Raw genomic sequence first — 26,100 nt, 5'->3', positions numbered from 1 at the left:
CACATTTAATTTACATATATGAAAAATATGACAAAACATGAACATTAATATAACAGCAAAAACATGAAACTTAAAGCTAATATTTCTTTAAACTAGTCTGCCTTTTTGTTTCATGTTGTTTTACATGGGCGCCACCATTTTGGCTCTAACTCACACATACTGTGGTCGCCATTTTGGCTCAACACTGCTACTTTTACCACCCATTCATCTTACGACGATTTCTTACTATAATTACAATTATTCACACTTTTCACTTTTCAAACACACTCACAAACTCATTTTGTTTACATACTTGCATATACTGCAATGTCTCCTTGCACATTAATTAACAGATCACACAAGTTAATTACTAGTTCACTAAAATCACACTAAACAACCATTTAATCACACAAGACTGCCTAAATCTGCATTCACTTGTGTAACGAACCCATACTAATTCATTTAACTTAATTTTAAGTGTTTATGCAAACTATTATTTCTCTTACCTGCAGAGAAGTAAAGACACAAATCAATACGAGCTCTGACGGTCTTTAATGAACTCTGACCCGAGCTGCTCTGTTCAACATCTTTTATGCATGAAGTGCCCTCTACAGGATATACAAAAAAATAACTTTGGGATTAGCCCAACAATACATTATAGTTAATGTTTTCAAAATAAATCCATTTAATCAGCTAAATTTTTGTAGGGGGGTCCTTTTTTTCATCATTTAAATATATGCACACATTACATATTTATTGACCCTTTACAAATGCACACATCAAACTGACATCGCAACATACACATGAATGACAGTTCTAACCTGAAAAAACACGTAGTGGTAAGTGGCAAAATAATCCTAATTTGAACCTCATTACTAGTAACTATAAGATAATTAAATAAACTGCTGTTTAATGGAATAACTGATTAGCCTTGCAGATATTAGTCATTTACACTGTTAACAAAAAAATAAATAAAATGTTACATTTAAACATTATTTCTTGAGGCTTCAGGTTAACATGCGGGTTTAGTAGCTGCGTCTCGCTCACACTCCCACAGTTTTCTTTATAAAACTTCCTTTTTCTGGCCCATCAGATATCAACTTCCCAGTATATTAGTCGGTCTACAATTGTGAAACGTTCTGTGGGATAATGGCTTTGTGAGCAAAACACAACACGAAGAAAGATGACGCTAACAAAGATGAAGCACAGGCTAGCGGGAGCTTAGCCGACATTACTACTTTAAAGATGCTACTGAAAGAGCACAGAGCGGAACTATCTTCCGAATTTAAATCGCCGTTTTCCAGTTTGGAAGCAAAAATAGATACATTACACACCACTGTGAATGACCACGTACATCGACTTCTTTCACTTGAAGCAAATGTGGATGCCAGCAGCGTGACTGTCAGAACACTGGAGTCGGAGTACACAACTTTGGCTGACCAGCACGCTAAACTCAAAGCTAAAGTTCTCCCTGCTGAAAAATCCAGCTTAAACCAGCCTAGGCTGGTTGGCTGGTTTTAGCTGGTCGACCAGGCTGGTTTTAGAGGGGTTTTGGCCATTTCCAGGCTGGTTTCCAGCCATTTCCAGCCTGGTCTTAGCTGGTCAGGCTGGGAGATGACCAGCTAAAACCAGCTTGACCAGCCTAGCCAGGCTGGGAGCCCAGCCAAAACCAGCTATGTCCAGCTTAAACCAGGCTGGTCAAGCTGGTTTTAGCTGGTCATTTTCCAGCCTGACCAGCTAAGACAAGGCTGGAAATGGCTAGAAACCAGCCTGGAAATGGCCAAAACCCCTCTAAAACCAGCCTGGTTGACCAGCTAAAACCAGCCTAAGCTGGTTTAAGCTGGATTTTTCAGCAGGGCTGGATCTAGAAGGGAGAAGTAGGAGGAACAATAAATGAATCTTCGGCCTACCTGAGACGATTAAAGGCCCTCAACCCTCCACTTTTTTCACAGAGTTGCTTATGGAAGTTTTTGGTGCGAGCCTCTTTACCTCTATTCCTGATATTGAAAATACAGTAGACGTATTATTTTAGGGGGTGATTTTAACTTTGTCCAGGACACAGTTATAGATCCAAGCCAAACATGTTCATTAACCAACTCAGCCAAAATTTTAAACACACTTGCACAACGATTAGGGCTATCGGATCCTTGAAAATCAAAACAGATCACTAACAAGGCCTATTCTTTCTTCTCTAACGTTCATCATTCATACAAATAGATTTTTTCTTAGTAGACAATAGACTTCTTTCCAATATATCGAGCTGTGATTGTCACAGTATCGAAATTTTGCTTTCCCTCTGTTTTTGACTAGAGAGGAATTTAAACAATTTTTGTCAGAACAAATTACCCTGTTTTTTGAAATTAATGACATGCCAGCTATTAGGAGAGGGACTCTTTGGAAAACATTTAAGGCAAATGGTATAATAATTTCCTATATATCTGGCACAAATACAGCCAATAAGCTGAAATTAGATGCAATTTTGAAGGATTTACAAAACTTAGATGATCAGTATGCTGCTAATCCAAACAAAGATCTGTATAAGGAACGGTTTCGTCTTCAAATGGAATTTGATCTTTTAACCACGAATAATGCAGAAGTTCAACTGCTTAAATCTAAGCAAACTTTTTTAAATTACTAGCGCATCAAGCTAGAGCCTCAGCAACATCAAGGCTGATTACATGAATAAAGTCACCACAAGGAGAATTTTTCCATGACACAAATAAAATTAATAGGTTTTTTTTCTGAGTTTTATTAAGATCTTTACACCTCTGAGCTTCCATCAGATAGTAACTGTGGGGAGTGGCCCTTGGATAAGATCACATTCAGTAAAATTGACAGTAAAACCCTTGGAGATCCAATATCAACCTCTGAAGTGGTAGAAGCTATCAAACTTTTACAAAGCGGCAAGTCACCAGGCCCTGATGGGTTCACCATAGAGTTTTATAAAGCATTTACTACATCAGTAGCACCTGCATTACAGAACATGTTTAACGAGGCCTTTTCTAAGAGCTACTTACCTCCCACCTTATCATTAGCAACAATTATTCTGATTGCCAAGAAAGACAAATATCCCCTTTTTTATCCCGATTTTATCCTTGCGGTTACAACAAGTGCTACCCAAAATAATTCTAGATGATCAGACAGGTTTTATAAATGGAAGACACTCTTTCTTTAACACAAACACCTAAACTCATCAATATTCTCAATATGCCTGATTCAGATGTGCCAGAGGTAGTTTTGGCTCTTGATGCGGAGAAGGCATTCGAAAGAGTGGAATGGGGATATTTTATTTCGTGTAATGGAGAATTTTGGTTTTGATGATGGGTTCATTTCCTGGATCAAATTGTTGTATGTCTCTCTGCAAGCATCTGTGTTAACTAATGGTGTATTTTCAACTCCTTTTTTGCTCCAGAGGGGCACTAGACAGGGCTGCCCTTTGTCGCCTTTGCATTTTGCCATTGCCATTGAGCCCTTAGCAATCTGGCCCTCGTGAGAATGTTAATTTTAAAGGTATCAAACGGCTAGATAAAGAGTATTCTTTAAATTATCCTTATATGCTGACGATCTTTTGCTTTTTATTTCTGACCCAGTGGTTACTGTCCCTATTATTTTAAACATTCTAAACCAGTTTAGTAAAATTTCGGGGTACAAAATTAACTTCCATTAGAGTGAGCAATTCCCTGTAAATCCATTGGCAAAAAACCTTACACACTCACTTTTTCCTTTTAGATGGGCAGTTGATGGATTTAAGTATTTAGGTATCGTTGTGACCAAATCTTTAAGTGGAATGTATGTCTCTAATTTTATCCCTTTACTTAAAAATTGTGAATCTGACATGGAACGCTGGTATAAACTTCCCTTTTCTCTTGCTGGGCGCATAAACCTAATCAAGATGACTTTTCTTCCCAAGTTTTTGTACTTATTTCAACACATTCCAATTTACCTTAAGAAAAAGTATTTTATGGATTTGGATAAATGCATCACCTCCTTTTTATGGGGAAATACACCAGTTCGAATTAAGAAATCTATTTTGCAGCTCCCTAAAAACAGAGGGGGTTTTGCACTTCCAGATTGCTTACATTATTATTGGGCTTGCAATATTCAAAAGCTTTTATATTGGAGGAACAATATAAGTTCTGGACTTCCTTGTTGGGCTTATCTAGAACAGTCCTCAGCTCGCCTTTCTCTGAGCTCTGTTTTATCCTCTCAACTACCTTTACTTGCAAAGGTCAGCTCAAATTTAGAAGTATCCCAATCAATTAAGATATGGACTCAATTTAGGAAACACACAGGTTTATATAGGTCCTCCATCCTTTCTCCAATATTTGAAAACCACTGTTTTGCACCATCTAATACAGATGCAGCTTTCAGAATGTGGTTTGATAAGGGCATAAAAACAGTTGATGACCTCTATGAGAGTGGCATTTTCTCATCCTTTAATAACCTTTCTAAAAGATTTGACCTACCTAATTGACACTTATTTCGTTTTTTTTTTTCCAAATCAGACACTTTGTGCAAAAATCAAATCAAATGAACCACACTCAAAACATTGCATTTCTACCATTTATAACCTGAATCACAATATTAATCCAAGCTCTGCAAATCAAGCCAGAGGTGCTTGGGAAGAGAACTTACGTTTTGAGTTCTCTGATGGAACACTGGGAGCATGTTCTTGAGCTCACCATACCTCTTCTATATGTGCAAGAAATGGGCTTATACAATGTAAGATTCTATATAGGGTCTACTACACTAATGCTAAAATATACCCCTCTGTCAGCGATGCATGTAATAGGTGCAAACAGTCACCAGCGGATCTTATTCATATGTTGTGGGAATGCCCTTAATTATTTGATTATTGGACTAAAATATTTAAAACTCTGAATGATGCATTCGACATAGATCTGGATACAAATCCACTTCTGGCCATTTTTGGGTTGGCAGTAGATGCTAACCTTTTAGTAATGGTCCAGAAGGCTTTAGCTTTTACTACTTTAATAGCGAGACGTCTCATTCTTTCAAAGTGGTAACATGTCTCTCCACCATCTTTTGATGCATGGATAAAAAAAGTGTTTACTTGTATTAAATTGGAAAAGATTAGGCCATCACTTACTGGTTCTTTAAAGACCTTTGACAAATTGTGGTGCCCCTTTTTAGATAATCTACTGGCGAACTCTTGATTCTTAAACTGAGCAATAATATATGAATAAACACATATTTGTTATTTATTTTCATCTTATTTATTTATTTATTTTTATTCATTTATTTACTTATTCATTTTACTTTTATTATTATTTATTTATTAGTATTATATATATATATATATATATATATATATATATATATATATATATATTAGTGCTGTCAATTGATTAAAAAAATAACTAATTAATCGCACCTTTTTAAAAAAATTAATCACGATTAATCGCATTTAAAATACTGAAACTTGTAATTTTGGCTATTTAAATGTAAAGTTAATGTAAACGCAAGACAAAAACTATTTAAATTCAAAATATAATTGTTTAATAGAATTTTTGTTTAACTTGTAACACAGATTTCTTCATGCAAACAACATACCCACAATAAACCATCAAGATCCTGGATTGACAGCCATATTTATTACAGAAATTAAAACACAGGCATGTTAATGACATTTAAATTTCAAAACAATCAATGCCAATAAAGAAAACATTGATTTCCATGTTGGATTCTAAGTGGACTGCAAAAAATGCCAAAATACAGAAATTGAAAATTAAAAAAAACCTGCATGCGTTAATTTTTAAAAATTCATCGCATACCTCACAGCAAGAAGGTCGCTGGTTCGAACCTCTGCTCAGTTGCCGTTTCTGTGTGGAGTTTGCATGTTCTCCCTGCCTTCGTGTGGGTTTCCTCCGGGTGCTCCGGTTTCCCCCACAGTCCAAAGACATGTGGTACAGGTGAATTGGGTAAGCTAAATTGTCTTGCTTCCTTGTGGAGACCAGTCTTGCCAAGTGTCCTCGGAAGAACGAACTCATTAGACCGCGAGGGCAGAGAACACGTCCTTTGAGAAATGGGATGCTGCGTTCTTCCCAGTGGCGTAGCGGACGGGCACACAGGGCACGCACCGTGGAGGGGCCCCGCGTGATTAGGGGGCCCCACGTCGTCGCGATTTTTAATAATTGAAAATCCAGGAACCACAATAATCAAACTCTTGGGAACAACTGTGGTCGGAACCAAAGTTTACAGGTCTGTGTTCTCTGAACTCCGCTCATGCGGTGGACTACTTCATTCTGATTGCTCGCCGCCGAACCGCATCATAGCCAATGAAGATGCGCCGCTGTTTCTCGCTGCCGGTTCTCGTTAAAAAATGAATGACTTCTGGCTACTTTGACGCTCTCGCCACTTTCGATTTGTGATCGCTCCTCAGTTTGTGAAGGATTCCCCGGGTTGTCACGCCATTCCGCCTCCTTTCCCCGCTCCTCAATTTGTGACAGATATATACACTAGATATCGCATAGGGACTCTGAGCATGCGTCTATAGCGCCGCCACATTGGTACAGTGCTCCCAGGACAAATGTCATTCAACCGCACTAGTCAAGACAGTGTTATTACGTGAAGATGCTGGACTTAAGCGTTGTCTACGAGTGTAGTAATGAGCAAACAAAGAAAACAAAGCACAAAGGCAGAACATTTCATAGGATTAACATACGTTTTTTTGTATGTTTTGAAATTTGTGCTAAACAGGTCACGTTATTGATAATAATAGCTATAGTCACTTACTGCATTCACCATAAGGCAAAGTAGCACCAACTCGCACTAAACACTCGGTTTATGCTAGGTTTGTTGAATAAATCAGCAAACAATGCAAAAGAAATATGACAAAGAGATGCTGTGGTGCCAGAAACTTGTATTATTGTCGGCTAGCGAACGAGTCGTTCATAACGGAGATTCATTCACAAATGAATTGCTCCCTCCGTCAGTTTGAGAAGTGAAAGCAGGAGAGGAGGTGTATTTCAGCACATGATTAGATCAAATTTAACAGGGAGAGTGACTAGTACATTTCCATACACACAAACACAAGCTTTTTGTCAGGAATGCCCGTGCGATAAGCGATCCATCAATGTAGAAAAGTGATGTCAAATAAAAATTTTCATAATTAAAAAAAATGCATACTAACATCCAGGAAAACTCCCGATCATAGATATATTTGTATATGTGTATATCTATGTGTATACCAACCCCCCCCCCCCTTCAACTGGGGGCCCCGTCGGTGATCCCTGCAGGGGGGCCTCCGCATTTTGCGCTACGCCACTGGTTCTTCCTGATGGTCACGTGACCTTCACGCGTTTTAAATAGAAATGATTTAAACATTACAGAACTTATACAACGATTTATTGTTTTTCCCCTCTTCAAAATATATACTTTGCATAAAAACATTATCAATATACTCTGTGAAATATAAATAAAACAAATTTTAATATGAATTTCAGTAAACAAAACCCTTAATGTGTTTATTCCTTTATTAAGATATTCATGTTACTGTTTACTTTCACCGTTTCATTTAGGGAAACTCCTGAGGTAAATTAGTTAAATCTCTGAACTTTAATAATAAATCTAGATTAAATGCTGTGCTTCCAACCTCCAGTCACAATGACTTCTGGGACTTCCAGAGCGAGTTCGGTGCTCAAGTCTGCATTAGTGCGTCCTCGATATCAAGATCACATCCGGGAAGTTTCACGCGCCCTTCGTACTTGCAGTCTTGAGTATTGGAACTGAACTTAGGCAGCTGATGATGATGTTGCACGAGAACATGAGGACGCAAGACCGCTAAAGAACGCATATTGAGAAACGGCCAGTTGTCTTTTGAGCCTGCAAGATAGGTACTCTAATAGTTTTATTTAGAGGAAAAAGAGGAAGTCCTCGCTGCAGATTATAGAGCAGCTGGTTCTCTTCATGTTTGACTGGTGATTGGTTGGATTTTGCATGCTTTTGGGTGCCAAAATATTCACGTGGTGAGACTGTGTAATCTCCAGCAACGAAGATTGAGCATGTGTAGTTATTGATGCTGTTCATATACTGGTTGATGATCGTATGCTAGTATATTATTTGAGTAAACGTGAGGTGATCGTTTATTGTACCTCTCTTTATTTTTGGCCTTATTATATCAGAGGGGAGAGCGAGTACACGCGAGTGCGCATGTGATCATTGTGGATCATTCAGAGTGCGGTTCAACATTCAACAGTGAGTTTTATTGATTTACATGTCTTGAACAATACTTTATGCTCATTCAAAGAAATGTTAATGAACAGGGTGTTATTTTTTTTATGACCGGTGCTAATTTACATTTTGCAACCATTTACTCTTTAATATTAGAATGTTGATACTGATGTTATACATGTGAAAGGGGAAATTTACATGTGTTTATTTGACATGGAAGTGTATTTGGCTTATTATCTTGTGTGCTTAAAATTGTTTATGCTTTTGTTTTGTGCAGAGATACATAATAAGCCACTATCGTTGTTTATTTAGATTTATTTAGTCTTATTAGTGTTTATTAGTCCTTATCAGTGACACAAGCAAAATCACTTTGTTTTATTTACTTACTTACATGTGTGGACATTATAAGTGTCAATTGAAAGGAGGAGATCTTTAAGTAGTAATTTTGAAACATTGTTTGATCTGAGCTAACCTATTGTAAATATTGTAATTCTTTCATTATTGTCCACAGAACATTTTACATTTCTTGTTTTTGCCCACTGTTGGAAATCTGCAACTTTAATGCCACATTTTTCTATTTAACGTGGTCACAAATAAAGAACCGTTTGATTATAGATGATTGAGGATGCTTGATTTATTCAATTAGGAAGAGCAGTATCCCGGCCACATCTATATATATATATATATATATATATATATATATATATATATATATATATATATATATATATATATATATATAAATTTCTAATAACTCATTTCTTTTATTTTTTTACATAATGAAATTTAAAAATTTAAATTTCAAATTAGGGTAATTAGGAAAATCATTAATGATGGTTTGGTCTGTAGACAATCAAAATAAATATTGCTTAAGGGGGCTAATAATATTGACGTTAAAATGGGCTTAAAACAATTAAAAACTGCTTTTATTCTAGCTGAAATAAAACAAACAAGACTTTTTCCATAAGAACAAATATAGGAAATACTGTAAAAAAAAAATCCTGATTCTGTTCAACATAATTTGTTAAATATTTGAAAAAGAAAAAAAAAATTCACAGGAGGGCTAATCATATATCTATCTATCTATCTATCTATCTATCTATCTATCTATCTATCTATCTATCTATCTATCTATCTATATATATATATATATATATATATATATATATATATATATATGAAGTCAGAATTATTAGCCCTCCTGAATTATTAGACCGTTTATTATTTTTTCCTCAAGTTCTGTTTAACAGAGAGAAGATTTTTTCAACACATTTCTAAACATAATAGTTTTAATAACTTATCTCTAATAATGTATTTATTTTCTCTTTACCATGATGACAGTAAATAATATTTTAGTAGATATTTTTCAAGACACTACTATACAGCTTAAAGTGACATTTAAAGGCTTACCTAGGTTAATTAAGGTAACTAGGCAGGTTAGGGTAATTAGGCAAGTTATTGTATAACGATGGGTTGTTCTGTAGACTATCGAGAAAAAATATAGCTTAAAGGGGCTAATAATTTTGTCCCTAAAATGGTGTTTAAAAAATGTAAAACTTCTTTTATTCTAGCTGAAATAAAACAAATACAACTTTTTCCAAAAGAAAAAATATTATCAGACATACTGTGAAAATTTCCTTGCTCTGTTAAACACCATTTGGAAAATATTTAATGAAATATTAAAAAAATTTGAAGAGGGGCTAATAATTCTGACTTCAACTATATATATATATATATATATATATATATATATATATATATATATATATATATATATATATATATATAAATGTCTGGGTAAAAACAAAAACTTTGAACACAGTATATTTTATTTTGAGAAGCATTTAAAATATTTTGTCGCAGTAAACATGTCTGGCTGAATAATGAAAAGAAAATAAATCATTGCCTTCTGCTCTCTTCATTTGTTTAAAAAATAGATTTCTTTACAATTTCAAATGGCATCTTTGGATATATTGTGGTCGGAACCAAAGTTTACAGCAACTGTGTTCTCTGGGCTCCTCTCTAGTGGTGGACTTCTACATTCTGATTGCTTGCCGCCGAACCATGTCATAACTCATTACAATAAAGTTGACTTGATTTCAACTCACCTCGACGCCCAGACTGGCAAACATGCGCCGTGCTACTTCTCGCCACTTATTGCCACCGGCTGTCATTGAAACTGAATGACTTCTGGCTACTGTGATGTTTTCGCCGCTTTTGGTGTGAATGTACAGTAAGAGCTTCATTACCTGGCTCAACTAACCCCTGACCCCTGTGCTAGAGCTAAACTATGTAGGACACCAGATTTACAAGACCAAGTTTGGGCACTCCTGCTCTAACACATCCTTAGTTTTTTCTACATTGGCCCCAGGATCATGGCTGAAACCCACTGCTCTAGATGAAAAAAAATTATTATAAGATCTTTTCCTTAGAAGCAAAAATATAAGAACTTTTGACAAACTTTTCATTTGATCTCAATGCTATTTAGGACAAAGGTTTGTGATATTAAAGTGAGCGACTTTTGGAAAAGAAGCTTAAAGTGAAAACAGCAATGTGCCATGATGGCTTTTTTAATACAGCACTTAAGATTCAGCTTGAGGATGTTATTATCTCAGCGTTTCCACATGTCGCATATCAGTTGGACTCCTTCATAATTGCAAAAGAAAGCTTTTAAGCGGGGGAGGAAGGATTTGTTTTTGTTCCCGATGAAAGGTTGCTGGAGAGAGAGGAAGAAAAAGACAGAGCAAACAGCTGCATGTGCAGAAGTCTTCTTGGACTTTTCTTCCCATGTGGATGAATAATGCCAGCGATGATGAACGCACAGCTGTTAACCTCAGCAGATAAACAAATGTGAGCACAGTCACGCATATGTAAACTCATAAACACACAAATAACTATTTGTTAACTCATAAGGCAGGGCTGTGCTTTTGGTTTACTGCATATTCCCCTTCAGAAACAGGCCGTCCCTCCACATCCTCAGCAAGACTTTAAATGTGTTTCCCTTTTTAGTTTTCCCATTTTGTGCTTACATAAGATGTATTGAGAGGAAAGATGTGTTACATGTGCCCTTTTGGTGGCTTGGGCTTTAATCAAATATAAGGAAAAAAGTCAATGTAAAAGATAACACTTTACACTTGATTAAGTTAGAGATGATGTACATTCAGACTAATTTTATGTAAGTTATAAAGTACACTGTAAATATAGTTCCACACTATCAAATGATTTCACAATCAAATTCAAAATTTGTGTTGTTTCTGCTCATTTTAAATAAGTAGTTTGAACAAACACTCTGGTTACTAACGTACCTCCTCAGGGAACGGAAATGCTGTAAGTTGATTTAATCCATGCATGGGGATTTCGTTCAGAAACCAATCGTCTGAAAGAGTATGTAAATGGATTATTGAAATGCCAAAATAATTGGCAGCGTCAGCTGGCGCACCTGATGCTTGTTGCAATCAATTTAGCATAAAAGCACAGCAAAAGCAAGAAGACACTAACCTTTTTAAGATGAAAAGACTGATACTTACACCTAAGGAACAATCATCGTGGCAATGCAATAGGGTTACGTTAGTAACCAGAGCGTTCCTCTTCGGCTGGGGAACTTAAATGCTATAAGTGGATTTAATCCACGCATGAGGAAATGTCTGGAAAACGCCATAATGACTGCACCTTACCTTCACCTTCGATGAGAGGATAGCCAGGAATAGCATGAGCGCTCCTGCATCATAGAGAGGTGCGGTCTTCCAACGTGACTCCTGGCCCTTACTTATCCCACTTCAAAGAATTTTTTAAAGATTTATGGATTTAGATATATATATTTCAGCAGCCGCAATCATCTAGATAATTCTAGGAATTTAATTTGAAAGTACATTGTGAAAGCGTGCAATCCCGAGGATGCAACTTGCTACCCAATGGGGAGATATGATAGCACAATATATGGTCTAGCCCTGAGAAGGGGGAGTATGCATATAATAAGATGGTTAGCGGAGAGGGAAGACACGGGTCCGCCTATGAGGGGGGACTGCACCGTGGCTGAATAAGCATATGGGATTGCCTAGTGGGGATCACGTATAGCGGGCACCTATGCCACAAATGCGGGCTGACCAGATGGCAGACCTACAACGTAGTGGGCCAGCGAGTGACTCCTCCGCTGAGTCAGTGCTGGGGGCCTCGGTGGAATCTGCAGTGCTCACCTAAGCAGGGAATTTTACTGACACAGTGAATAAGCGCACGTATCCCTGTGTTAGGGAGAATGGCGCAGCAAGCGTGTTTCAACACCTTAAGCGAGTTGTTTCCTTAATCACCAAGGGTTACATAATACCCTTAAGGAAACCGACTCCACTTGCAGATTGTAAAACCATGCAAATGTATTAGGTGTCGCCCAGCCCGCAGCTCTACAGATGTCTGTTAAAGAGGCGTTGTGTGCACGCGCCCAAGAAGATGCAATGGTCTGAGTGGAGTGCGCACGCACTCCTGGGGGACACGGCTTGCCCTGGCTCTGGTAAGCAAGGGAGATGGCATCCACTATCCAGTAGGCCAACCTCTGTTTCGATATGGTACTTCTCTGCTGCTGAACGCCATAACAGACGAAGAGCTGCTCAGATGATCTAAAATTCTGAGTGCGGTCCAGATAAATTTGCAAAGCGAATTGGACAAAGTAATGAAAGAGCTCGGTCTGGCTCCTCCGGGGGCAGCACTTGCAGGCTGACGTGAGAGTAAGCCGACATGAATTCCAGGCACGAGTCACTGACCAAAAATGCCTCCACGTCCTCGACCCTCTTAATCGATGCAAACGCGACCACATTACATTACATAGAGCTGTCTTCAGGGACAGAAATCTTAAAGATACTGAGTCAAATGGTTTGAAGGGATCTGTACGCAGGCTCAAGAGAACGAGGACGAGATCACAAGAGGGCATGAGAGGGGGGCGAGGTGAATTAATTTGCCTTGATCCTCTGAGGAACCGGATAATGAGGTTATGCCTTCTCACAGTGCCGCAAGCCACCGCGTCAGGATGAGCGGAGATGGCAGCCATGTAAACCTTAAGTGTGGAGGGCGACAGCCTGCTCCCTAGCTTCTCTTGGAGGAAAGAAAGCACAATGCTGATCTGGTAATTTCGGGGGTCTTCTCTGCGAGAGACGCACCATACAGTGAATAGATTACACTTCAAGGGCGTAGGCGCTCCTCGTGAAGGGGGCTCTAGCCTGAGTGATGGTATTAACCACCGCAATTGGTAGTTTGTGTTAAGTCTTCCTCACGTCTAAGGACCACACGTGGAGGTTCCAAAGATCGGGGCGAGGGTGCCAGATGGTGCCCTGTCCCTGAGAGAGTAGGTCCTGTCTCAAAGGGATCTGCCAGGGGAGGGCCGTCACGAGGAGGGAGAACTCTGACATCCAGGTTCGGTTGGGCCAGAGGGGCGCAACTAGCAAAACCTGCTCCTCAAACTCCCTGACCTTGCACAATATCTGTGCGAGCAGCCTCACTGGGGGAAACGCATATTTGCGCATGCCCCGAGGCCAGCTGTGGGCCAGTGCATCCGTGCCGAGAGAGCCCTCAGTCAGGGAAAGGAACAACTAGCAATGAGTGTTCTCGGGGGAAGCAAACAGATCAATCTGGGCTTCCCCGAATCGCGCCCATATCAGCTGAACAGACTCGGGGTGGAGTCTCCATTCTCTGGGACGTAAAGGCTGCACTGAGAGTGTGTCAGCTGTACGGTTGAGCTCGCTTGGAATGTGAATGGCGTGCCGCGATTTTAGCAGCGTTTGACTCCAGAGGAGCAGACAGGGGGCAAGCTGAGATACGTGCTGAGAGTGAATACCCCCCATGCAGTTGATATACGCCACTGCCGCCGTGCTGTCCGTCCTGACCAGCATGTGCTATTGCTCCAGCACCGGAAAACAATGGTGGAGAGTGAGGAACACTGCCAACAACTCTAGGCGATTGATATGCCAATGCAACTGGGTTCCTTTCCACAGGCCCGCATCTGCATGCCTGCAACACACAGCCCCCCAGCCCATGCTGGAAGCATCTGTTGAAACAACAACATGACTGGATGCCTGTCTTAGAGGCACTTCGGCCTCTAGGAAGGAGGGCTCGTTCCAAGGGCTAAGGGCGCGGCGACACATCGCAGTAACAGTGACTCGGCTAAAATCACCCAGTTGAAAAGATAATTGAGTAAGCGGATGCCCATAAACCGAAGGGGCGCTAAGGCACCCTCCGCGAGCTTGGTGAAGACCCGCAGTGACAGAGAGAGCTCGAAGGCGAGGACTTTTTATTGCCAAGCTCGCCCTTTAAACGTAAACTGTAGAAACTGACGGTAGCGAGGAAGAATGGAGACATGGAAGTAGGAGGATGTGCTTCTGCGTGAGCATTCTGAACGGCAGCTTGTGCGGTTCAAAACACACAGATCTAGGATTGGCAGTGACCCACCACTCTTTTTGGGCACGATGAAGTATTGGCTGTAAAACCCTCTCTCCATCTCGGCTGGAGGGACCGGCTCAATTGTATCCTTTGCCAGGAGGACAGCAATCTCCTCTCGCAAGACAGGGGTGGACAGGGGGCTGACCCTGCTGAAATACACACCCGTGAACTCGGGGGTCCGTTTTGCGAATTGAATCACGTAGCTGAGTTTGATTGTGCATATAGGCCACAGCAAAGGGCTGGTCCGCGCTAACCAGGCAGCCAGAGCTCTCGCTAATGGACTCATCGCTACAATCGCTGACGTACCAGCAGTGGGGCAGCGCGGAGTGGGTGTGCTGATCCGGGAAGCGTGAGGGTCCCGCGGAAGAGCTGAAGGCAAGAGATGCACTCTCACCTCGCACCCAAGCTCAGGAGGGGGGGCTCGAAATGTGGGAGAAAGGAGACCGTCCTCCCAATGCATGTGAGCCACTGGCAAAATGCACAGAACCTGCAAGCTGGAAGGCATAGCACTGAAAGCAACTGTTTCTATTGTTTTTTCTATGACTTTATACTATCTAAAATGTCTAAAATGATTTTGCTATTTTTACAGTAATGTTTTTTAAGCGATTCTACTTTTTATTCAAGATAGACTTTGTGTAGTAAGGATAAAACTGCCTGAATTTAGATCATACCAGTTTTTAACTATTTTTGATAAAGACGGCTGAGATTACACTCAGCCTTGGATAAGAAACAGATTATACTTTAAGTGTGTGTGTTCTATTTGAATGTGGATCTGTTTCACAGGTCTAGAGTCAGCTCTAAAAAGTCTAATGGTTGCCTGACGTTTATGCTTAAGATTTTGTGTTCAGAATTGTACGCACAAACCCCATGTGGAAATTTTCCTAGTCTATTTGTGTTTTAACCAATCAGGTTAGAACACCTATATGTATGACGCTGTTAATGGCTTCATTTTAGAGTATAATTGTCATTGATTGGTGATTGTAAGCAGAGAGGCCTAGGAACTCATTGCGAGTGTTAAAGCTGGCTTCTGCTGATGAAACTGCAAACTATCTTTAGTAAACTTCATTTATTAATTTGAATCTCTGACTCCGGCTCTTCATCTGACAGACTGGTCATTCTTTGGGTCAAACTGTACACCATCCCTACAAATTCCTAGGTGTATCAACTGACGGTGTCGCTGAACAGGCCAGCCTGGGATATGGGGAGTCAAGAAAATGGACTTTGTCGACTTCGCCCATATCAGCCAGGTTTAGCCAGAGGTGGTGCTCCTGGACCACTAATGTGGACATTGTCCTCCCCAATGCACACGCAGCGGACTTAGTGGTCCAAAGAGCATAGATGGTTGCAGTGCGGAGCTCATGTAGCAAGCTTGGGTCGGATTTAACCTTGTGCAGCTGGACCAGTGCCTGCGCTTGGTAGCAATGGTAGGTGGCCATAGCATGCAAGGTGAAAGCAGCCTGGTCCGCAGCCAAGAAAAGGCACCACTCGGACAAAGATTGACCACAACGGCGCGCTCCAATTGAGGAATCCCCTCCTTCCCCCTGACTGCTCCACCATCAAGAGTGGTGAGGGCAGAGGGACACGCAGCATGGGCAGAAAAAGGTGGTCTCCAGGACTGCGTGAGCCTACTGTGCACCTCCGGGAGGAAGGGGTCGAGAGGCTTCAAAGGCTTGGCCCTCTGGTCCTCTACGTAGCACCCATCTAGTCAATCCAGTCGGGAAGCTGGGGGATAAACCAACTCCAACCCCACAGCCGAAGCAACCTGGGAAAGCATGGCTAACATATCCATTTCAGGATCCGTTCTGACAGCGCTCACCTGCCCGGAGGGGGCAAGCAGGTCTGTATCATCATCGGACAATGAAAGCCCACCCTCCAATGCCGCAATGAACGTCTGGTCCCCGGTGTCATCAAGTGTAAGGGCTACCATCTGGTTAGACGGATTGCTTCCTCCACTCGAAGCTTGGATGGAGGGATTGGAGGAGCGGGAGGTTCACTGGCCCGGAGGCGACGGATAATCTCCCACTGGAACCCTCAGAACTGCAGAACGAGTGCCGGCTGCAGTGCAGGGGACAGCTGGGGTGGTTCGCCCTTTAGGGCTAGCCGAGATCTTAAATGCACAACAGAAATGGCATCAAAATGATGACATGAACTGCCCGCGAGCACCGCATTAACATGCTAGACCCCCAGACATGCAATGCAGTGCTCATGCTCATGATCTGGGGACAGGAAGCACCGCATCCAGAAATGCACAGTCCGAGCACCATCCTGAAAAGGAAGTGCTGCATGACTGTGATGCTTTTTTAAGAAAAGTTGCAATTTTATACCCACCGCTCTGGAGGACCGGACCCAAAGAACAGCAGGCAAAGGAGAAGCCCAGCTCGACCGTCTGCCGCTGCGTTTAATCACTGGATATAAGCAGGAGGAACCCTCATTGACTCTCTCAGAAGGGTGTTGAAGTCTCTGAAGCAAAAAGGTTAGTGTCTTCTTGCTTTCACTGTGCTTTTATGCTAAATTGATTGCAACAAGCATCAGGTGTGCAAGCTGATGTTGCCAAATTATTTGGCATTTCATTGGCCCGTTTACATACTCTTTCAAATGATTGGCTTTCTGAACGAAATCCCCATGTGTGGATTAAATCCACTTATAGCATATACCATCTGAAGAGGAACAACAATTTTTTGAGTATACATTTAAATTGTGAATCATTGATGGGCAGGCATTAGAGTGGAACCCATCTATAGTTACTTATTGGACTACGAGAAACCATGACAATGTATATTTAGGAACTTTGTGGCAGTTACTCCGACACTATCGGATACCTGACAAAATTGTCACCATTATAAGTAATTCTTACGAAGGACTAAATGTGGTACATGGAGGGCAGCTTACACATTTCACATTTCAAGTGAAGACTGGAGTCAGACAAGGATGTCACCATTTCTGAAGACCTCCATAGCTCAGAGTAGTCATGGAATCCAGTGGTCACTTTGGACATAACTGACTGACCTAGACTTTGCAGATGACTTGCTGCTACTATCACACTATCGGCAGCAGATGCAGGACATTAAATGTAGCATCTGCCTCTGTACAAGTAGGCCTCAATTTCCATGAGGGCAGGAGTGAGATCCTTAAGATTAACAAAGCTATCACCAATCCAATCACCCTCAACGAGGAGGATCTGGAGGAGGTGGAGACCTTTACTTGTCTGGGCAGTATTATCAAACTAGGGGGGTCATATCCAGTTATTAAAAAATCTAGGCAAGGCAATAGGGAAAATAGGGAAGGCATTGCAAGCATTTATACAACTGTGGAACATTTGGAGATCCAGGGAACTGTCAGTCAAGACCAAAGTCAGGTCTTCATTATTATTGTCAAGGTAGTTCTTTCATACAGAACTGAAACTTGGAGAACAACAGCTGCCACCACCACAAAAATTCTGTTTACCAAAAACTATAAGATCCTGTAATGTAAGATCCTATATATTCATTGGCTAGAGACCACCAGTAACAGCAAACTACTGCACAAAACATACCATCTGCAGCCAGAGGATGCAATTAAAAAATGGCATTGGAGATGAATAGGGCACACCTTACGTAAGCCACCAGATATCATCACCAGGCATGCTTTAGCATGGAACCAGCAAGGCAAGAGGAAAATGGCAGACAAAGGCTGCATTCCAGTCCACTTTTAAATAAGCACTCACAAACTTCCATTCACTTGTTCCCTTGGAATAATCCTTGCTGGCCTTTTAAAGTGCATTCTACTTCACCAAATGATTGGAGGAAGTTTAGATGGACATACTCTTGATCCCTCAATTTTGACCTAGGCAAAAAAAGCTTCATTTTCACACCAGCACCTATATGTCCCAGAATGCAATGCAATTGTGACAACAGTGTAGTTCCTAAGTGCTCAAGTGTTTGTGGCATTCCATTTAAGTCCATTGAGATGATCTGCCAGTAGGATACTAACCTCATCAATGACGTGGAAGCAAGTTAGCAAGTCACAGGCATAAATAATTGGAGTGGAATGCAGCACAAGAGACTAATGGTAACGAGAACTGGAGGCAGATATTAAGAGCATGAATATGACTTGGAACCAACTTGAAAAGACAGGAAAGGACAGAGACTTTTAGAAATCCCTTGTTGATGAAGATCTTACATATTCATTAGCTAGAGACCACCAGTAACAGCAAACTACTGCAGAAAACATACCATCTGCAGCCAGAGGATGAAATAAAAAAATGGCATTGGAGATGAATAGGGCACACCTTACGTATGCCACCAGATATCATCACCAGGCAAGCTTTAACATGGAACCTGCAAGGCAAGAGGAAAATGGCAGACAAAGGCTGCATTCCAGTCCACTTTTAAATAAGCACTCACAAACTTCCATTCACTTGTTCCCTCGGAATAATCCCTGCTGGCCTTTTAAAGTGCATTCCACTTCATCAAATGATTGAAGGAAGTTTAGATGGACATACTCTTTATCCCTCAATTTTGAACTAGGCAAAAAAGCTTAATTTTCACACCAGCACCTAGATGTCCCAGAATGCAATGCAATTGTGACAACAGTCTAGTTGCCAAGTGCTCAAGTGTTTGTGGCATTCCATTTAAGCCCATTGAGATGATCTGCCAGTAGGATACTAACCTCATCAATGACGTGGAAGCATAAATAATTGGACTGGAATGCAGCACAAGAGACGCATAGTACTGAGAACTGGAGGCAGATATTAAGAGCATGAATATGACTTGGAACCAACTTGAAAAGACAGCTAAGGACAGAAACTTTTAGAAATCCCATGTTGATGGACCAAGCCCTAATAGTGTTATAGGCATAAGTAAGTAAGTAAGAAATAAAGTACAACCAGGCAGATGTTATTGCTAGAACAAGCCTAACAGGCTTATCAGCAGGCTTATCCAATGCGAAAACAATTGGTTGGATGTGCTTTATTTAAGTTATTACACTTTGTGCAAAACATTAAAACTGGGTACAAAACATTGTTGTAATATTGATCAGACATTTGCCTAAAGGCTGCAGTCACACTAGACATTTTTAAGCCAATTGCCCATTTTTTAAATGTCTAATCATCTTGTTAAATCCCGCCCCTTTTTGCAGTGCCATACTACAGAATTTTGCAAGCTCAAACTCTAGTGTGACTGCAGCTTAAATCTTTGTTAAAGGTGCAGTAGGTGATCTGGCAAAATGCTAACCGCTTAGCATATTATCTTTGGACAGCGGGGAGGGACTGTGTTTTAAAGCCACACCCCCTGAAATTGCGAACACGCACCGCGTCGCAACAGCAGACAGGCAACCCAATAGTTCATGTCATTCGCCAGTTAGTGCCACCGCCATGCAGGAATTACATTTATTTCTTAGCCACACTTACATACTATTTCAGAGCAAATATTCAGAGTAGCATGGTAAACTGTATGGGAAGGCTGTCATTGTTCAAAAAATGACCCAATGTGAATATAAAAGCCACTTCAGCTCAATAAAGCAAGTTAGGTGGAATGGCGCTATTTACTGATGGTTTTTTGTTAAACTAAACATAAATCTACATTATAGATGCTGTCAAAGGACCTTATGAAACTGAAAATAATCACACAAATCTTTCACCAGGAGATTTCAGTGGCTGAACAACACGTCTGTGCATATAAGTCATTCATAACAGAACACAATCTAACATAAGCTTAGCCTGATTAAAATAGTTTTAAAACAGAACGTTACCTGTCTAAAAGTAATACTTCAGCCATGGTGTCGTCTTTCCTCCAGCGTGCTAAAGTAACTCCAATATAGATTCAGGCTTTTAAAAGTTTCAATTCACCATTTGATTTCAGACGGGAACGCGCTAATGGCGGATCTGCGTGAACAGATGTGCAGAAGTCCGAATCTACATTTGCTGACAAACAGTCTGGCCTGCTTATCGGAATTATGGGAGATGACGGTCTGACTCTATTTAATTGGATGAACATTTTTTAGTTTTATGCTTTACCCAGAATATAAAAATACATATAAACACATTAAATCATTTACTGTAATCATTACTATTGGACTGTAAAGAGACTTTCAACCAGATCAACAAAAAATGTTTCTGAAGACAATCACCTAGTGCACCTTTAATGAGCAGCACCATTGTAGAGATAATACATCCACTTCACATGTTGCACAGTAGCATATCAAGATGCATTATGATATGGATTATAGCACAGGTGTGCATTAGGTGGGCCACAATAAAAGACTAGTCTTAAATGTGCAGTTTTATCACATCACAATGCCACAGTTGTTGCAAGTTTTGACGGAGCTCGCAGTTGGCATGCTGGCTGCAGGAATGTACACCATAGCTGTTGCCTGTGAACTGAATGTTAATTTCTTCACCATAAGTTTTTTACAAAGACATTTCAAAGAATTTGACAGTACATCTAGCTTCATAACCGCAGACCACGAGTAACCACACCAGCCCAGGACCTCCAAATCCAACATCTTTTCTTCCAAGATTGTCTTAGACCAGCCACCCAGGCAGCTGCTGCAACAATTAGTTTGCATAACCAAAGAATTTTTGCGCTGTCAAAAACCCTCTCAAGGAAGATCATCTGCTTGCTCGTTGTTCTCGAATTGACTGCAGTTCATAGTCGTAGCTGATTTGGTTGGGAATTAAATGTTCACATTCGATGACGTCTGGCACTTTGTGTTCAAAAAACAAGATTGTTGAACATCCCCTCGTGTTGCAGCATGATAATGGACGGCTTGTTCATGTCAATGTTTCAAGAATCTATACACAATTTCTGGAAGCTGAAAACATCCCAGTTCTTGCATGGCCAGCATACTCAGTGGACATATCACTCATTGAGCATGTTTGAGATTGATAGTGTGTTCTAGTTTCTGCCAATATCAACTTCATACAACTATTAAAGAGGAGTGGACCAAGATTCCGCCGGCCACAATCAACCACCTTATCGGCTCTGTGGAAAAGAGAAGTGTTGCACTACCTGAGGCAAATAGTGGTGATTATTGCACCGCTGTGTCTTAAATTGCTGTATTATAAAGTCCTTTTAACATAAAATAATGTTTTCATACATTCAAACATGTAACTATTGGTGGTTATAACTTGTAAAAGTTATATAAATTTCCAAGTGATGTAAATCAGGGGTTTTCAAACTGGGGTCTGCGGCCCACCGGGGGGCCGCCAGATGGCGCTAGGGGGGCCGCAAAGAAATTTTAGATCAATGAGCCCACATGGATGAATTTTGTGTCCCGCATCATTCTGAAGGTTAAAATATTTTTATTATAATTTGAGCTCAAAAGTACTGCAAAAATGAAGCTTTATGCTTATGTCATTTAAATGCAGTTGACACTTTCGTGACACAGGAAAAGAAGCGCAGCGGCCCGCCTCCGTGGACGGGGACTTTTATTGAATAAGCGCTTCTGGCCAGGCGCTTCCTGACTGTGATTTTTGGCGCTTGTCTGCTGCACCTGACGGCGTTTACCTTTCACTTAAGCTTACCTCTTTTACGCTAAACAACTAAATGAATGCTCAGATTTGACTGACTATATTTCAGTTAAAATACATGATCAATAAGAACATTATCGGTGGCTGAAAGCACTACCCTGTTTATGGCTTGCGTTCCTAAGTAACCGAGGTGCTGTGGAGTACGCGCCTCTCTGCGCAGGCTTCACTCATAGGGAACAAATAGCATTTTAAAGACACGCCACAACATTGCACCTCGTCCACAGCGCGACAGGCTTTTACACTTTGCATTGTACAAATATCAGACGGTCCTCTTTGCAGCATGGCAAACAAACATATTAAAATTGTAAAGCAAAAAGTGCTGCAATAACAATGAATGGAGCTGTCATCACATCAGCAAGTTCTCAGTTTCACTCCTGTTACACTAATGACAGCTGGATGGGCTCTGCAGTGGACCTCTTACTCACATTGGTTCATAACTGGATGATTAAAAAAACTAAATTGTATACACACTGAGTAAAACCACTATAGCCTTTAAAAATTATAATGTATCTGTTTGTGTTATGTTATAGGGCTAATAATTATTAAATATTAAAATGTATTAGTGCTCTGTATTTAATGGAGCTCAACATACCTGATCAAATTTTAATACTCTGAATATAAATGCATTTTTGTTCCACCTTTTCCCATATTTGTTTGTGTAACTAATTTAGATGTAATGTTCAGTATTATTATTAATAGAACAAACTGGTATGAACATTTTAAAGTCAGCAAAGCTTCTAAAATTATGCAAAGTAAAACTTGTGGCTCTTTGAACTTGAATACCCAATTCTAGATTGCATTTAGGAAATTATTTTTTTATCAGTGTAAGTCAGGATTGTCGACCTGAGTAAATTATGATGTACACAAAAAAAGGAATAAAAATAAACAAAACACACAGCCTCCATTGTAGGATTGCTAGTTACAACAGTACAGTTAACTGTTAACAGGCTGATGAATGACAAAACTCTTTAAAACTTTAAAGCTTTAAATCTTTAGATACATTTACACTCTCAGCTGTAAGGGTAAATACAGAAGAGTCTAGCTGTGCATAGGCTGAAAAAAAGCATAAAAATGGCATAAAAACTGTGTAAAGTGACGACTTGTACACAAAATATGGCTTGATGGAATAATCCAGTGAGAGCAGACCACAATGAGTACTGCGCATCAAGATTTGATCAATAGATTGAAGCACTAAAACCATGTCAACTCAACTAACATCTTACAAAAATTAATCCAGATAATGAATAATATAAATTTATTGAATAATATATAATAATATAAATGTATTGAATAATACAATAAAAAAAATTAAGTACAGTTGTTAATTTGAGGGGGTGGCGTCATTTTTATTTTTGGGGGGTCCCCAAAAGAATTCGCCCTACACAAAGGGGCCCTCAGCTGAAAAAGTTTGAAAACCCCTGATGTAAACAACATCTAAAACACAATTATTAGATTTTTTTTTTGTGTTGTGTCTAATGAACCTAGGCACAGTGGCAGATTAAGCAATGCTGCTTTAAATGCACAGTGCCTAAATTAGTCATGTTTTTTTACTGCTGGATAGTGTGAGTGCACGTGCATGTTCTCCATGGAGCAGCTCTCGACTTCTATTCCTGTCTTTTGATCATTTGTGATTCTGCACACTTTCTAAGCAGGTTTAAGCTAATGCTTTATTTACAGTATTTGCCCATGCATATCTTTTAGACACAGATGAATTGCTTGGTTCCTTCTATGTTTGCCATATAAGAATGGGTTTTAAACCACAGCGGTTTGACCTGTAGTTCTACCGAGTGACTAAAAAGTTATCAGCATGATGGTAAAAAACTGAACATTTTTAGTCAAACCATTCTTCTGCAATCTCATACCAAAAAACGAAAATAAGGGCAGTATTAATAGTTATAAATGTGGGAGAGTGTTGATATTATGTGATTGTCAGTGTTGGGGAGTAACTAGTTACATGTAACGCCGTTACGTAATTTAATTACAAAATAAAAGTAACAGTAATTAGTTACAGTTACTAAGAAAAATATTTAATTAAATAACAGTTACTTTTGAAAATGTTAAAAATTACAAATGGGGTTACATCTAATATTTTTCTTTAAATCTCTGTGATATGTTGAATAATAATAATCTATTGCTTTGCCTGTTTTTGATATGCACGATGGCTTCTGCTAAGGCCATTTATTCAAGCGCTGATGCTTTTGATTTGCGGCGCAACCACAGGCGTACATCCCGGGGGGAACATGTTCATTGTCCTCCTCACCAAATAAAATATATAAATATATATATATAAACGCACTCTCTATTTTGAAAAATATATGTGTGTATACCTAAAATCATTGTCTAAGTAGAAAAAAACGCATTTATTATTTAAAATGCATTTAGAAAGAGTTCACCCCCGCTTCCTCATAGTTGTTTGATCCACCTACTCCTCACGTACACGCAGCCTGTCACACACAGACAGACAGACGCAGAAGTTAGGTGTGTGGCTACAGGTCAATATTGAATTTCAGATTTTTATGATAGTTTTTCATTCTTTATGTAAAGCACTTTGAATTAGCATTGTATATAAAATGTGCTACAGAATAAACTTGCATTGCAGTGTCATGGACTAGATAAAACGATTGAGGTAAAGTTGGTTTTATATTCGCACATTCATTCAGTGACAGCTCCATACATTGTTTACCATGGTACTTTTGAATATTTGAACTGAAATCTCATGCAAGTTTGACTTCAAAACAACATTAATAATAATAATAATAATAATAATAATAATAATACATTTTATTTGTATAGCACTTTTCCTACATACACGGAACTCAGGCCCTTCACAAACAACAAACAGACATTGTAAAATAAACCAAATACAAAATAATGTATATGAGACAACTAAAGCAAAATACTCAGATAAAAGCATACATGTAGACGCATATATGCATACTTCTACACAATCACACACAATATTCTTTACATACATGCACACACACCGTACATGCATATGTACATAAACCTACACGATATAGATAAATTGCATAAACTTCACAAACTTATATTCATACGCAATTTTAAAAAGGTGCTTCTTAACAAGCTTTTTAAAAATAAATTCTGGGGGATTCTTTTACTTCATTTGGGAGACAATTCCAAGATTTTGCAGCATAGTGACTAAAAGAAGTGCCGCCAGATCACATCAGATTTACAAAGTGAAATTCTAAAAGTCGAGTGCTAGAAGAGCGTAGCAAACGGTTTGGATTATATTTTGATAAGCAGTCAGAAAAGTATGAAAGGTGTCATGTTGTGTAGTGCCTTATAAACTAATAAAAGAATCCTAAAATTTATTCTATTAATGCTGCTGTGATATGTTCTTGTGTCTTCAATTTTAATAAAACTCTGGCTGCTGTATTTTGTATCAGTTGCAACGTTTTTATAGAACCTTTAGGTAAACCAAGATAATATTAACACTAACTGTAAACAATGCTGTACTTTGATGGTTGTTGGCTGCTAATATAATTTTACTATTTAGAATTTCCAATGAATACTCTTCTGAGGTTATATTATGAGAGACTGAATGTGTGAATATAAAACCAACTTTACCTCAATGATAAAATGACAGAGAAAAGGAAAATGGACATAAGATAATTTTTCAGTGCAGCAAAACTCCAAGTACAAAAAGTTCACATATTAAGAAATTTGGCTTTCAGAATGAGTGCTTATGAAAATACTAATGTCACATTATCAATCACAGGCAGAGGAGAAACAAATGATTGAGGATCAGGCAGAGCAGGGTCAGTCAGATATAGCAACACAATCTCACGGCAATTCGTAACTTTTTCATTTAGTGGCTAATTCGTATGAATTCGTACGATCTACTTCGTACAATTTAGTACGATTTGCTTATTCCCCAATGACGGTTGGGGTTAGGGGTGGGGTCAGGTGCCACGCCTCCTTTTTAAAATCGTACCATTTCGTACGACTGAACTCGTACGAATTCGTATGAATTAGCTACT

General features: G+C 39.6%; 1 protein-coding gene across 2 annotated transcripts in view; it reads left to right on the top strand.

Annotated features, from left to right (window-relative positions):
• The first annotated feature begins 7,994 nt into the window (after positions 1 to 7,994).
• Positions 7,995 to 26,100, top strand: part of LOC147834182 (uncharacterized) — a 60,617-nt gene continuing 42,511 nt past the window's right edge. The window contains exon 1 of one of the 2 annotated variants that reach the window (XR_015505861.1): positions 7,995 to 8,196. The gene's annotated coding sequence lies outside the window, so the exon portion shown is untranslated. The remainder of the gene's footprint in view (positions 8,197 to 26,100) is intronic. The other variant, XM_087279183.1, reaches the window with a different exon arrangement.

The sequence above is a fragment of the Danio rerio genome, chromosome 13 (assembly GCF_052040795.2).
Source record: "Danio rerio strain M-AB ecotype USA chromosome 13, GRCz13ab, whole genome shotgun sequence".
NCBI classification, from domain to species: domain Eukaryota; kingdom Metazoa; phylum Chordata; class Actinopteri; order Cypriniformes; family Danionidae; genus Danio; species Danio rerio.
Note: the sequence above shows the minus strand (reverse complement) of the source record. Positions and strands in the feature narration are given on the sequence as shown.